Source organism: Balaenoptera physalus (assembly GCF_965194825.1).
Source record: "Balaenoptera physalus genome assembly, chromosome: 1".
Classification (NCBI taxonomy): Eukaryota; Metazoa; Chordata; class Mammalia; order Artiodactyla; family Balaenopteridae; genus Balaenoptera; species Balaenoptera physalus.
Window position 1 is genome coordinate 22,983,141 of NC_138882.1, and position 16,701 is coordinate 22,999,841.

At 41.3% G+C, this 16,701-nt stretch overlaps 1 long non-coding RNA gene across 1 annotated transcript in view; it reads right to left on the bottom strand.

The window, feature by feature from the left end:
* Positions 1 to 15,242, bottom strand: part of LOC309644709 — a 28,424-nt gene extending 13,182 nt beyond the window's left edge. The window contains exon 1 of the long non-coding RNA XR_014254569.1: positions 5,014 to 15,242. This is a non-coding gene — a long non-coding RNA (uncharacterized lncRNA). The remainder of the gene's footprint in view (positions 1 to 5,013) is intronic.
* Between the last annotated feature and the right edge of the window lie 1,459 nt (positions 15,243 to 16,701).

A 16,701-nucleotide genomic window follows, 5' to 3' on the forward strand; every position in this document is an offset into this window, starting at 1 on the left:
GCAAAATTCAGTGAGGAGACTGGCCACCCGGAAGAGGAAAAGAGAACAGAATCTGGTCCCTAATGACCAAAATGGCTCAGGACTAAGATAAGATGTGCAAGATGTGGTCAGCTCTGTACTAGGACCCAAGCAGGTAACAAGAAGGTTGAAATGAGGTCATCTAGCTGCTCGCTCGCTGTGACTCACAGCGCAGGTGCTTTCCGCACAGAGGGGCTGTGGAGAGGGCAGCAGAGCCTCTGGGTGTAGGTGTTGTAGCTGCAAAGACAGATGCTTTCAGCAGCAGGAGCGGCACTACATACCAAGATAATTTGGGGACACGAGGGCACCCCACTGTGGTGGTGTGCAAGATGGCCCCAGGGAATAGCAGATTTATTATCATATCACAGTCTGAGCGTCTCCAGAGGTTGAAGAGCCTGGGGAAATACCTGCTACGGATGTGGAAACACTTTGTAAATGGTATGAAATCATACAAATAGTTTCCATCAGATTATAAGAAATGGAATTAACAATTAAGTGATAATAAAACATTTGCAAAAATAAACATTCACTGGATTAAAAATGACATTTTTTTTTTTAATTATTTATTTATTTATTTATTTATTTATGGCTGTGTTGGGTCTTCGTTTCTGTGTGAGGGCTTTCTCTAGTTGCGGCAAGTGGGGGCCACTCTTCATCGCAATGCGCGGGCATTTCACTATCGCGGCCTCTCCCGTTGCGGAGCACAGGCTCCAGACGCGCAGGCTCAGCAATTGTGGCTCACGGGCTTAGTCGCTCCGCGGCATGTGGGATCTTCCCAGACCAGGGCTCGAACCTGTGTCCCCTGCATTGGCAGGCAGATTCTCAACCACTGCGCCACCAGGGAAGCCCAAAAAATGACATTTTTATCTAACTGAACTCTGTAAAGGAGTTAGATTTAAATTTGAATATTATTACGTCAATAGAATTTTTTAAAATAAAAAAATAGGGGCTTCCCTGGTGGTGCTAGTGGTTAAGAATCCGCCTGCCAATGTGGGGGACACGGGTTCGAGCCCCGGTCCGGGAAGATCCTACATGCCGCAGAGCAACTAAGCCCGTGCGCCATAACTGCTGAGCCTGCGCTCTAGAGCCCGCGAGCCATAAATACTGAAGCCCACGCGCTCTGGGGCCCACGTGCCGCATCTACTGAGCACGCGTGCTGCAACTACTGAAGCCCATGCACCTAGAGCCCATGTTCCACAAGAGAAGCCACCGCAATGATAAGCCCGTGCACCGCAACGAACAGTAGCCCCCACTCACCACAACTAGAGAAAGCCTGCGCACAGCAACGAAGACCCAAGGCAGCCCAAAATACAGAAATTAAAATAATAATAATAATAATAATTTAAAATAACATAAATAAATTTTAACATTATTGGGGGTTTTTTTGTTTTTTGATTTTTTTGTTTTTAAAGAGGTCTGAGTACTGAGCTCAGGGGCACCTTGTTGCTTTTTTTTTTTTTTTTTTTAGTAGAGGGAAGGATTTTTATTTTTATTTATTTATTTTTGGCTGTGTTGGGTCTTCGTTTCTGTGTAAGGGCTTTCTCTAGTTGCAGCAAGCGGGGGCCACTCTTCATCGCCGTGCGCGGGCCTTTCACTATCGCGGCCTCTCCTGTTGCGGGGCACAGGCTGCAGACGCGCAGGCTCAGTACTTGTGGCTCACGGGCCTAGTTGCTCCGCGGCACGTGGGATCTTCCCAGACCAGGGCTCAAACCCGTATTCCCTGCATTGGCAGGCAGATTCTCAACCACTGCGCCACCAGGGAAACCCCTAACATTTTTGTTTTGCAAGTCTGGATAAAGTTTTTACCATACACCAAAGTGAACAAGGTTCCTCATCTTTCCAAGTGAGCCGTCTTTTTATTTATTTATTTATTTATTTATTTATTTATTTTTGGCTGCATTGGGTCTTCGTTGCTACGCGCAAGCTTTCTCTAGTTGCAGCGAGCGGGGGTACTCTTCATTGTGATGCACGGGCTTCTCATTGTGGTGGCTTCTCCTGTTGCAGAGCCTGGCTTCTCCTAGGCACACGGGCTTCAGTAGTTGTGGCACACGGGCTTAGCTGCTCCACAGCATGTGGGATCTTCCTGGACCAGGGCTCAAACCCGTGTCCCCTACACTGGCAGGGGGATTCTTAACCATTGCGCCACCAGGGAAGTCCCAAGCCGTTTTCCTAATTATCATATGCACAAAATTTGTCACACATGCAACTTAGAGGTGAAACTATATACTCCTCTTCCAAGTGTGTGATGTTTAAAAAATAAAAAACCAGAAAGGTCTTTTTATGTGAATTGTTTTCAGAACAAAAAAAAAAAGTTTATATGCTCAACCAAACTATCACTTAAGAGTAAGTTATTGGATAATTGATGATATCATGAGATTATTACAGATTTAAGAGTGATAATGATACTATTGTGGCTATCTTTTTTTTTAAGTCCTTATCTTCTAGTTATACATGTTGAAATAGATATAGATAGAATGATATGATATCTGGCTTTTGCTTAAAATAATAAAGGATGGCAGGAGTAGATGAGGGTATAATTGAAATGAGATTTGCCTGAAGTAGATAACTGTTAAACGTAAGTGATGGGTGCATGGGAATTCACTATATTGTTCTCTATATATGTTTTTTTCTGTTTTTGTTTTTTTTTTATTTATTTTTGGCTGCGTTGGGTCTTTGTTGCTGCACGTGGGCTTTCTCTAGTTGCAGCGAGCAGGGCTACTCTTCATTGCAGTGCGCGGGCTTCTCATTGCGGTGGCTTCTCTTGTTGCAGAGCATGGGCTCTAGGTACGCAGGCTTCAGTAGTTGTGACACACGGGCTCAATAGTTGTGGCTTGTGGGCTCTAAAGCGCAGACTCAGTAGTTGTGGCGCATGGGTTTAGTTGCTCTGCAGCATGTGGGATCTTCCCGGACCAGGGTTTGACGTTATTTGTATTTTATAACAAATTATTTGTATAACTTGTTAATAAGTTGTTATTTGTATAAGTTTAAATTTTTCCATAATAAAATGCTAAGAAAAGTCTTCAAATATTTAAAGGGTTGTCACTTTTAAGGACCCTTGTGATTTCATTGGGCCCACCCATATAATCCAGGATAATTTCCCTATTCTAAGGTCAGCCGATTAGCAACTTTAATTCCATCTGCAGCCTTAATTCCTTTTTGCCATGTAATATATTCACTGGTTCTGGGGGGCCATTATTCTGCCAACTATATTGAGATATGGTTGACATGCTAAAAACGGCAATATTTACAGTGTACCGTTGATAAGTTTTAACATATATGCAAATCTCTGAAATTGTCACCACAATCAAGATAATAAACATATCCATCACCCTCAAAAGCTTCTTTGTGCCCCTTTATAATCTCTACCTCCTTCCTCTCCCTTTCCCCCTTCTTCCCCACGTGGCTACCAACCTGATTTCTGGCAGTACAGAATTAGCTTGCATTTTCTAGAATTTTATATAGATGGAATCATACAGTATGTACTTTTGGGAGGTTGTCTGGCTTCTTCCACTCCGAATAATTATGAGATTCATCTATGTTTTTATGTGTATCAATATTTTATCCCAATTTTTTTGTTGCGGTTTTGGTTAAGTAGTATTCCATTGTCTGGTTACACCACAATTTGTTTATCCATTAATCTGTTAATGGAAATCTGGGTTGTTCCCAGTTTGGGGCTATTACAAATAAAGCTGTTATAAACATTAGTACACAAGTCTTTGTATAGACACATGTTTTCATTTCTCTTGGGTAAATAACTGGGAGTGGAATGGCTTTGTCATATAATAGGTGTATGTTTAACTTTTTTTAAAAAGGGCCAAACTGTTTTCCAAAGTGCGTGAGAGTCCCACCAGCAGTGTATGAGAGTTCTAATTCCTCCACATCCTCACCAACACTTGGCATGGTCACTCTTTTTCATGTTAGTCATCCTAATTGGACCGCTAATTAGATAGGGGTATCTTGTTGTGGTATTTGTTTGTATTTAAAATACAAATAACTAGTGACTATTGATGTTGAGGGTCTTTTCATGCCAACTATATATCTTCTTTAGTGAAGTGTCTATTTAAATCTTTTATCCATTTTTAAAATTCAGTTGTTTGTATTATTGAGTTTTGAGAATTATTTATATATTCTGCATATAAGTCATTGCTAAAATCAATTGAACCTAGAAGGTCAAGCCTCTGAGCTAACTACTGACTTACAGGAAATACAGGGCATGGAAGAACAGGTTAGGTGACATCCAAGAAAAACAATCAGTGAAACCCACACTGTGGGAAACTCTATAGGTCAAAGGGTCCCATGTCCTTAAAACTACATTGCAAAGAAAAAAGTGTGGGAGAGAAAGAGAAAGAGAGAACCCATGATAAATGAGACAAGAGACATATTACTATCACAATATATGAATACTGATTTGAATATCAAACTACAGAGAGAGAGTTAAAAAAGGGAGAATTGGGAAATTTAAACACTGACTGGATATTTGATGACTCTAAGGAATTCTTGTTTGTCTTCAGTTTAATAATAATGTGGAATTTGCTTCAAAATAATCAGTAGTCTGTGGAAGTGAGTGTAAGTAGGTGAAGATACACAGAGGAAATGATGTTGGCCATGCATTGAGAGTTGTTAAAGTTGTGATGAACACATGAAAGATTATAACACAAAAAAACTCTCCGCCTTTGTTTGAAATTTTGTGTTATAAAAAATTAAAAAACAAAACAAAAAAGTAAATTCTTTTAAATGTACAATAACTTAGAAAGTTTACTGCCGAACTATTCTCACTGAAAAATTTCCAAAGGATGCAAAAGAATAAAAGAAGAGGGGCTTCCCTGGTGGCGCAGTGGTTAAGAATCCGCCTGCCAATGCAGGGGACACGGGTTCGATCTCTGGTCTGGGAAGATCCCACATGCCGCGGAGCAACTAAGCCTGTGCGCCACAACTACTGAGCCTGCACTCCAGAGCCCGTGAGCCACAACTACTGAGCCCATATGCCACAACTACTGAAGCCTGCACGCCTAGAGCCTCTTCTCCACAAGAGAAGCCACCACAATGAGAAGCCCGCGCACCGCAACAAAGAGTAGCCCCCGCTCGCCACAACCAGAGAAAGCCTGCGTGCAGCAACAAAGACCCAATGCAGCCATAAATAAATAAATAAATAAATTTAAAAAAAAAAAAAGAATAAAGGAAGATGTAGAATATGAAGAATAAGAGTGAACAGAGAAACTGGTAATATATGGTAATACATCTAAACCTAAATCATTAATAGTAATAATAAAATAGCTTTTGCATATTTAAAGACAAACAAAAACAAATACCAATATCAGGCTACATATGGGAATAGAGTTTGCAAGAAAGACACTAAATTCTTGCCTCATGCAAGAAGAGGATATAAATACTGATTAACTTCAAACTTTATTAGAAAAAATACTAGGGATGCACGTTAAAAATTAAGGTAGTCACAGGGGCTTCCCTTGTGGCGCAGGGGTTGAGAATCTGCCTGCCAATTTAGGGGACACGGGTTCGAGCCCTGGTCTGGGAAGATCCCACATGCCGCAGAGCAACTGGGCCCGTGAGCCACAACTACTGAGCCTGAGCGTCTGGAGCCTGTGCTCCGCAACAAGAGAGGCCGCGATAGTGAGAGGCCCGCACACCGCGATGAAGAGTGGCCCCCACTCGCCGTAACTGGAGAAAGCCCTCGCACAGAAACGAAGACCCAACACAGCCAAAAATAAAAATAATAAATAAATAATAAATAAAAAATTAAAAAAAATAATTAAGGTAGTCACAAAAATATTACACCCAGAATTTTAATAAGTAGCATGAAGAAAATTTTATCAACTCAACAGAAGGCAGGAAAGAAGAAAGAAAGTAGTAAATACAAGCATGGAAAAAAGAAAACAAAATTGGATGGCAGTTTCAAGTCTACTTATATTGGTAATCATGATAAATGTAAATGGTAAAACACACCAAATAAGACACAGACTCTTAGACTGGATTTTAAAATTCCAACTAAATGTTCTTTATAGGACATACAGCGTACTACCTATAAAAAGAAAATTAATACCTTAATAAAAACATTACAGAATTTAAGGAAATAGCAGTAAAAGGAACAAAGAGGGATATTTCATACTTCACCCACCAAGAAGACATAACTAAAAATGTCATGGAAAGCTCTTGTAAAAATTATATTCAAGAACTTCCTTTTCTATAGAACTTCATTTATTTCATGGCTCTGTACATTTTTTTTTTTTTTACATTTTAAGGTTTTGTCCTTCATGGGTCTTTCTGTATTTAAATATAGTACAATACCAAAATATATTCTGGCACAAAAGTAATTCAGGGGCTTTGAGGAACCAAGACTATGAAAGACAAATGGGAGGTAAGCAAGACCCATGGGTTCTTATTCTCTGTGGAGAGAGGAGAACAGATCACGGTAACTCCAGTGCAGACACGATGAATTCATTTCCACAACACGCTGTGAGGTGCAGAGGAAGGAGATAGCTCTCATTAGAAGGGATCAGAAGAGGTTTTCTGGAAGAGGTGGTATGGTGGGCAGAATTCTAAGAATGACTCCCAGTGACCCTCACCCTTATATAATATCATCCCCCTTGAGTATGGGCAGAACCTGTGAATATGTTGAGATATTATTCCCGTGATTATGTTACCTTATCTGGCAAAAGGGAGCTTATCCAGGTGGGCCCGGTCTAATCACATGAATCTTCTAGAAGAAGAAAACTTAAAAATGTGAGGGGAATTTGACTCAAGGGAGGTTCTCTGTCGCTGAGATGGAGGGGGGCCACGTGGAAGGAGCCGAGAGCAACCTCTAGGAGCTCAGAGCAACCCCAGCCAACAGCCAGCAAGAAAAAAGACTTTCTTTCTACAGCTTAAGGAACAGAATTCAGCCAACAGTCTGGATGAGCTGGGAAGCAGAGTCTACCCCAGAGCCTCCAGATAAAAGCCTACCCCAGCTGACACCTTGGTTTCCAGCATGTGAGACCCTGAGCAGAGGACCCCGTTGAACCTGCTCAGACATCAGACCTACAGAGCTGGGAGGTAATAAATGGCTGTTGGTTTAAACCACTGAGTTAATTTGTTACACAGCAATAGAAAACTAATACAGTGACATTTGAACTTTCCCTTGAGGGTGGACAGGATTTCAAAATCTAGAGAAGAGGTGGAAAAAGCTCTCCAGGCAGAGGGGAGAGCATGGCCAAAGGTAAGAGCTGGAAATGTCGGGAAGCATTCAGGGAGCAGCCGACAACATTGTTGGCGCCAGGTTTCCTGAGAGGTTAAAGAGTTTGCAGTCAGCTTACAGGGATCTGGAATGCCATCCCAAGGAGTTTATCTTTTCTCCAGGATGTCAAGGAGAGATACTGAAGATTTTCAAGCAGAGGAGTACATGATAAGAGCTGTTCTTGAGGACGATTAAGCTGACATTGTATGTAGGGTGGATCGGTGACAAAGATACAGAGGTAGGAAGACTAATTAGGAAGTTATCACAATTGCCCAGAGAACCAGACACCATGGGGCCCACATCCCAACCCCTCAGCCCACCTGTGATTTCAGGTGACAGTCCCAGGCTTTCTCTAAGGCTCGGAGAGCCCTCCAGGCCCTGGGCTAGTGCAGCTCAGAAGTGCAGTGTTCCCCTCAACTAATGGGAGACAGAAGCGTTGAATGTTTGTCTGTCTTCTGTCCTTTAGGTAGACTGTTCTGGGAGGTATTCTCTACCCTTCTTAAAAGGTCCCAGTGGAATCACATCTCCATTGCTCAAAGCAATCCAGACCCTCAGCAACGTGCCCTGATATTGGCTTTTCCTCTTTCTCTCTCTCTCCCCTCCCCCTCACTCCCACTCCCTGCACCCAGGTCCTTCTATCAGGCTCTTCTTTGGGGAAAATCCACACCAATACATTCAGGCAAAGAGGGCCTAACCCAGGCTGGTAGTGTGGATGAGAAAGGGATAGAAACACTGCATGGCAACTGGGCAGTAGACCTCACCTTTTGGATGTGAAGGGAACAAAGAGAGAAGAGCCCAAGAAGATACCAATGTTTCAAACCCGAGGGTCATTGGCAGGAAAAGTCAAGCGTGGAGTGGAGATGTATAATTTGTGCAGTTCTTGGACCAACATTTGCATTAACACATATATATATACAAATTATAGAGCCATGTACCACAATTTATGTCATGTTTTATGTCCCATATCCCGTTGCCCTTTGTCATAAAATATGTCATAGATGCCAATTGCTATTTGTGTAAAGGGGTGGCAGTACACCACCACCACCACCATCTGGAGAGAAAAGCTCCAGATGGTACAAACAGCTCTTAAATTATTACACACCTCCATGAGCCCCACTGGTGTCTTTGCCTGTGGTGGTCACATCCTCTCCCTGGCCTTTGCCCACTATCACATGCCCAGTGGAATTCTGCGTGCCTAATGTACCCAGCACGGGACTTTCACAATCTACTAGAACCAATGTAGAACTTACTTTCCTGGGTAGGAAGATGCAAGATTTTTGTCTTATCCTTACATGCAAACAAATAACAAGAACAAAAAGTGTGTATTTTCCGAGCCTCCAGCAAAACTATAGTATTATAACTTAACCTGAATTATGTGGAAATAAAATCTAGTCCCCAAGATTCTAATAGAACCAAAGATGAAACCTTAAGGTTTGCCAAATGTCTTTTCCTCCAGCTGACTAAAAGAACAAAATGACATTGTTAGGGACTTCCCTGGTGGTCCAGTCGTTAAGACTCTGCGCTCCTAATGCAGGGGACCCAGGTTCGATCCCTGGTGGGAGAACTAGATCCCACATGCATGCCGCAACTAAAAGATCACGCATGCTGTAACTAAGACCCGGCGCAGCCATAACAAATAAATAATAAATAAATAAATAAATAAATATTTTTAAAAAATAACATTGTTAGCTCTTCCAAATAATGAGGGCTCTCATTTTTTGAGTGCTTACAGTTTATTGAGAACCTTTACTATATTATTTTATTAAATTCTCACAACAACTTGGTGAAGTAGTTATTAGATCTCCATTTTACAGAGGAAAAAAAACTCAACCACTCAAAAAGGTATGGTAATGTGAGTCAGGTAAGCGGAGCTGTAATTAAAACCCAGATCTGCTTGATTCCAAATCCCACTCTTTCTGCTATGTAATGCTGACCTACCTGTGGGCTTGGTAGCTGAAGAGTGATAGGCCACAAAGGAGAAGACAGGTCAGCACTATTTCCTTTGGGTCAATGACCCTTAATCTCCTCCTTGTGATTACACGGGGTTTTCCATGTTTATTTTCCAGAAAAACAGAGGTAAATGATTTGCTTAAATCCCTGGGGACCAATACTAATACGTTAACTCTAAAACAAGTGTGCCCAGTGTGACATGACCTCCCATCTCCACCCGTGTATTACGTTCCCTGAGATGACTCATCCTCTCTGGTCCTCATCCATGTAGCAACCTGCCAGCAACCCTGAAGGCATTCATTCACTGACCTGCATCTTTCCACCCCCTGGGATTTCCCACTTGAAAGACCTTCTGCCTCAGTGTTCACTGCAGGCTTACTCCTTGGTGCCTGTGAGGGGTTTGCAGTGGGATTGAAAAAGAGGATTCCCACCAAACGATCTTCTAAAGTTTTCATAGGGAAAATATTCACACATACACACAATCCTGCAACGTGGTGGAGTGCTAGAAGAGGTTTCAAAGGTTAGGACTTCTGACCCTGAGCAGGGCCAGAGCAATGTGAGCTGACAATTCACAATGGAAACAGTGGTCCAGAAAAATGTCCGGGACCATGCTTAGTAGCAAAGCCACCTACTCCTCCTGTGGATGAAGAAATGGGAAATCAGTGGAGGGGAATCCAAGGCGTGTTGTAGGAGTTGGAGTAGAAGCCAGAATGTTCCATCCAGTCTGGCTTACCCCCTCTTACTGGAGTTGCAGAAAGAAGAGTAGTCAAGGCTGCTGGGAAAGGGGGTCATGTTGATTTCCCAGCACAAATAACAGATTAGTCAACTTGGAAAAAATTCAGGGTAGCTGAAATCCTTCCCAAACTCCTGATTTAATAAACATTATAAACTGAGACAGTAATCCACCCCTGAAATTCTGGAAAGCTTGACCTGCAGCATCTGCCAGGCTGACAGAAATAGCCCTTGATGGTAGCTTCAATCAGTGATACTAAAACCATCTAAAGAAGAAAGTGTCAGAGAGGAGGTGAGTTAGGGAGAAAGAATGGGTTCAGGGAGACAAAAGAAAACAATAGCATCTGTTTCTATCCAAGAGCCTGCACCTGGGGTCACTGGACAAACAGCCCTGTCACCGGAGAAGTATCCTCTGATGAAGAGAAGGGATTTTTCATCAGGCTTTACAGGAACATAGGCGAAGTCACCCAAGAGCCCTTCTACTACAAATGATGGCTCTGCTCCCACAGGCATGGCTTGGAGGCTCACGCATCCTGGTCACTGCAAAGGGAAACGCCTGTTGCAAATCATTCTGCTGGAATTCTAATGAACAAGTCAGTCTGCTGTCAGCTTAAGAGGCATGAGTCTATCACTGGGTAGACAAAGAAAATCCAGAGGCTGGACCTAAAAATCCAAGGACTGAGCTGAGCCCTGAACTCAGGGACCTCTCAGAGGTGCCATTTGTGTGACCTGCTGGATTCCCATCAGTGACAACTCCCCCGCCCCCCAAAAAAGCCTTTTACACGTCAGAATGCTTAGAAGTCACACCTGTGTTGTAATAGTGTCACGTTTCCCAGGCCTGATCCCTTCCTGAGACAGAGCTCCTTCCCTATCCTCCTGCTCCTGGCAGGGGAATCTGGCTCCCCAGCCCAGATCCCTGCTCTGCTCTTGTCGTCACTATCTTGGTTCTGCAAGACCGGAAGTCTGTCTTGTCTATACTTTGTAGCTATTAGTAACTGTTTGTTTTGTTTTGTTTGTGTGTGTGTGTGTGTGTGTGTGTTGATGCACACAGGCTTTCTCTAGTTGTGGTGAGCGGGGGCTACTCTTCGTTGCGGTGCGCGGGCTTCTCACTGCGGTGGCTTCTCTTGTTGCGGAGCACGGGCTCTAGGCGCGCGGGCTTCAGTAGTTGTGGCTCTTGGGCTCTAGAGCGCAGGCTCGGTAGTTGTGGCACACGGGCTTAGTTGCTCCACAGCATGTGGGATCTTCCTGGACCAGGGCTTGGACCCGCTGCATTGGCAGGCGGATTCTTAACCACTGCACCACCAGGGAAGCCCCAGTAATTGTTTTTTAAATTCTCTTCTCTCCTCTGTTACTAGTGTATTAAATTTTGTATTCCTTATAGTAGTTGGATGTAAAGTAAAAAATTAAAAGTACTTAAAGAAACACGGGGAAAGTTCTACATAATCTTAGTGGAAGAAGCTATCCTAAGTGTGACACAAAACCCAGACGCCATTTTTTAAAAAGATCGATGAATTAAATTACATTTTCAAAAAGAGATTCTATTGGACACAGAGAAAGGAATTTATTAAAAGAAATTACTAACACAATATACCATTAGTGGGACATATTGTAAGGACAAAAAGAACTAGAAAGAAAATATTGAACTTTATAGGTTTATTTTTAGTAGTTGCATTGGTGATATAGCTCCAAAACTATCTTGTGTATATTGTACGGTAATGGGTAAATTCATTAATGTTTCAGGGAACAAGGTTTTCTGTAGGAAAAGGGAGATACAATAGGGAATAAGATAAGGTGGGGAAAAAACTTGTGATGCCAGATTTGGATGGTAATATAAACTCATGATATACATAATATATATACATATAAATGTACATATGTATTTTAATTGCACGTATTTAATTTCATAAATATTAAAATTCTGCAGGAAACTATGATGAACAAAGACAAAAGACAATCAAAAAACCAAAGAAAATATTTATAACACATATCACAAAGAGCTCATTTCTTTAATATTTAAAGAACTCCTATATATCAATTTTTAAAACCCGATAAAACACAAAGGACAAGAATAGATATTTCTTATGTAGAATAGATAAATCCATAGACAGAACACAGACTAGTGGTTGACAGGGATGGCTTGAGGGGAAGGGAAGTGAGGAGTGACTGCTTAATGGGTATGGGATTTCTGTCCGGGGTGATGAAAATGTTTTGGAACGTGACAGAGGTGGGGTTGCAGAATACTGTAAACACACCAAATGCCACTGGATTTCTCACCTTAAAATGGTTAATTTTGTGTTATGTGAATTTCACATCAATTAATTATTTTTAAAACAAAAGAATAGATATTCCTCAGAAGAGAAAAAACAGGTGGCTTCTTAATTTATCAAAAAATACTTGATCTTACTTATAATGTTAAAATCGCAAATTAAAAATTCTCTGGGGGAAAAGTGGCAATAGCTATCAAATTTCAAATTCAGATACTCTGACCCAGCAATTCCTCTTCTAACATTTATCTTGCAGACACACTTGCAAGTGGATGCAAAACGTAAATACCAGGATATTCATTGCACTACTATTTGTAGTAACAGAAGTTTGGAAATCACATGAATGCCCATCCAAAGGAGATTGCTTAATAAATTATGATACAGCCATGCAATGAAATACTATGCAGCTGTTAAAACAATGAGACAGGTCATACATCTTGATATGGAAAGATTTCCAAGATATATCATAAAATTTAAAAATAAGCAAGGTACTAAAATCGTATATATGTAGTTATTCTCAGTGTTTAAAAAACAAAAGCACATATATAAATATATAAGTACAAATACATACGCATTTTTATACATTGACTATATCTGGGAAATATAAAAAAACCAGGAACAGTGGTTGGTTCTGGCAGAGGAAATTGGGAGACTTGGTGAAGGGTGGACACCTCCTTTTCACTTATAATCTATTGATCATTTTGGATTTTATTAACCTACTTGAAAGCAATTAATTATTTAATTTCCAAACAGCTTCTTCGGGACCTCCCTGGTGGTCCAATGGTAAAGAATCCGCCTTCCAATGCAGGAGACGCGGCTTCCATCTCTGGTTGGGGAACTAAGATCCCACATGCTCCTGGGCAACTAAGCCCATGTGCCACAGCTATTGAGCTTGCACACCTCAATGAGAGACTCGGCAAACTACAGAGGCCACGTGCCCTGGAGCCTGCGCGCCACAACTAGAGAGAGAAAACCCACACACCACAACTAGAGAGAAGCCCGAGCCGCAATGAAAGATCCCACACGCCTCAACGGAGACCCTGCATGCTGCAACTACGACCCAACGCAGCCAAAAAAAATAAAGAAAATACATAAATAAATAAAAATTTTAAAAATTGATGATCATCTGATTTTTTTAAAAAAACTTTTTCACAAGAAAAATGCAACAAAAATTTTGACGAAAATTGAAAATCAGGAAAATAAGGTGAAAAACATAACTTACCAAAAAAATATTAAAAAAACAAAGTTGGTGCTCAGATTTCCCGTGACGAGTGGTCAGAGCTGGTGAGTTGTTTTCAGACAAGTAAATAGAAAACAGATAATCACTGCAGGGGAGGGCCAACATGTGTTACTAATGAAAGAAATAAAGATTCGGGCAAAGCAGAAAACATTATACTATCAAAGATGAAAACCAATAAACCTGGAACTTTTGAAATGATTCTATCATTCGAATGGAGTCTGAACGCTTTTCCCCAAACATTGTTGATATGTATCAGCTGAAATACATTTAAGTTCTCATCCTACCTAATCTTTCAGAAGGAACAAGTTCACAGTCAATTGAATAGAGAAGGTGGCAAGTCATACATAAAGTGGGGAAGGTGACGGAGTATATTTCAACTTCTCAAAATACCAGCAACTTATTTTTTATTAGGAGTTAGAGGCTTTAGGAAAAGTGACAATTGAAAAAATATATATTTTTTTCCTGTAAAGTCATGTGGGAATATAGAACAAGAATTTTTTTTTTTTTCTTTTTTTTGCGCACGCCACGCAGCAGGCAGGATCTTAGTTCCCCCACCAGGGTTTGAACCTGCACCCCCTGCAGTGGAAGCACAGAGTCCTAACCACTGGACTGTCAGGGACGTCCCTATAGCAAGAACTGTAGGGCTTCCCTGGTGGCACAGTGGTTGAGAATCCACCTGCCAATGCAGGGGACACAGGTTCAACCCCTGGTCCGGGAAGATCCCACATGCCACGGAGCAACTAAGCCCGTGTGCCACAACTACTGAGCCTGTGCTCTAGAGCCTGCGAGCCACAACTACTGAGCCCACGTGCCACAACTACTGAAGCCTGCACGCCTAGAGCTGGTGCTCCGCAACAAGAGAAGCCACTATTGAGAAGCACGCGCACCGCAAGGAAGAGTAGCCCCTGCTCGCCGCAACTAGAGAAAGCCTGGATGCAGCAACAAAGACCCAATGCGGCCAAAAATAAAAAAATAAAATAAATAAATTTTAAAAAAAAAGAAAAGAATTGTAAAATCATTCTTTATCTTTTACTTCTATTTTGGATCAAAAAACCTCATGCTCCTACCCATGCTATTTATAATAATGAAAACATGTGAAATGCACTGAAACAATATTTAACTTTCTAAAATATATGTAGGTAGACTATACTAATTCTAATATGTGAAATAACATTGAATTAAAAGCAGAACAACAAATAGTAGATAAAAACTTGTTATATAAAGCCTGTGTAGAGGCATTATCAAAGATTTAAAAAAATGAATTTGGAGGAGTGGAAACAGTTTATAATGAAGTCTTCATTAGGCTTGGGTTGAATGGTTGCTTCAATTCTCAGAAAAGAGCACATCCATCTGGCAAGCATTAAGGCAGAACAAGGAGGAGCAGATGGGCACAGTAATAGGTCAGTACCGGCAGAGGAAAGAATACCTCGATCAGGCTACTGATATCCCACCTTTGGCACCCAGGCAGTCCAACTGGCCAGCTAGACTTGGCCCGTGCACACCCAAGGGAATTCAAGGCCACCTGGCGGCTGTATCAGAAAATTACACCTCAATTGATTCCTGGAGTTCAGATGTAGCAAGACAAACTAAGTAGGACTTGGATTGACCACCATTTATTGGCCAGCTTTACATGCACACAAAAGCACCTTACTGGCTCCTGGTTTATCATCACTATTTCCTACAAATCTTACTACTTCCTCTCATCTTTGTCAGGGTTCTTAGTCACGCCTTCTGTCACCCTCAATCAATATAATATCTCTCTTTATCATCTTTCCTCTGGAAATACCACATACTATTGCACGTGAGCGATCAAGATTCAGTACTTAATGACAGGAAAACCACCCCTTCACCCCAGCACATTCTCCAATTCTCCTCCAGAAACACAGCAATATATTTTATTATTAAACAATAAACATAATAAAGTAGCACTTGATTCACAAAGATAAATACATATTATGTTTCACTGTTCTTTTTTTAAATGGCTCAATCATTAGAGAACATTATTCTCATCATTGTCAACTCTTGATTATCCTTTGGGATAGTCTGGGTAATAAAAAGAGCAGCATTTAATCTCAGGTCTATTTCTGTTACTGTTGTTATTAGTACTCTCCCCAGAGAGATCTATCTGCCTGAAAGGACAGCCCCCTCCCACCAGGTGACAAGTTCTGCTATGACATTTGAAAGACTTTAAAAAGGTAAGGAAAGTCTCTCTGGAAAGGAACTTCTGGATGTTGACACTTGACTACCTTAGCTTTTGTTTGATTACTCTTTCTGATGACCTCTACTTCCTGATTACTCAGCTTTCCATTCTGCATCATGCAAGTACATGGGTCATAGCAGGAGCTCAATAAACGTCAGTCCCTTTGCTTCTCATCCAACTGATCCAGCACACTTGTGTAAAGACCAGAAGTATGAAGCAGGATGGCGAGTACCAGTCATACAGGATGTGAAGTAGGAGGAGGTGAGTGTGTGTGTGGTGGGGATGTCAGGTCCCTCCTTCCAATCTTCAGGTCCATCTATGGCTTTGATGAGTCCCAGGACCAGAGCTCACCCCCTCTACTCAAAAGTGGGGCGCCCATCAGCCCTGCAGTTCATCTTCTCCCAGCCTCAAATTGTTTCAAATCCTCTTTCCCTAAATCCATCTTGTTACAGCACTACAATTGTTTGCTTTTTCCAAACTAATTGAAAATTAGAAGATGTGGACAAAAAGAAACTTGAAAACAGAGACACAAAAAACTTCAGAAAATTTATGGCATTAGTCTGAGAAGTCCTCCACTTAACTGGGTTCCAACACATTGGTTATTCATTGTTCCCTCGGTGTTTACTGTGCTTGTCAGTGATCAAAACACCAGAAATAGTTAACATCACCACTGGTGGGACAAAGTGACAGTCTGAGTTTCCCAGTGTAATGCACCTGGAAGGGTGCACCACCACTTCTGTGCTGTTCTTCTAAAAATGAAACTAACCATGGGAAAACATAAAACAAACGCAGATTGAGAGACATTCTACAAAACCACGGACCGATACTCTTTAAAAATGGCAGAGTCATGAAAGATAGCAAAGGCTGAGGGGTTTGTTGCAGACCAAAGGAGGCTAAAGAGTCATTTCAAGGACATTATTGAGACAAGTGGCAAAATTTGAATATGGACTTTATAGTATTAGGTAACAGTATTATATCAAGGTTAAACTTCCTGAATTTTATAAATAAACTATTGATATACAAGAGAATGTCCTTATTCTTAGTAGATACCTGCTAAAGTATTTTGAAG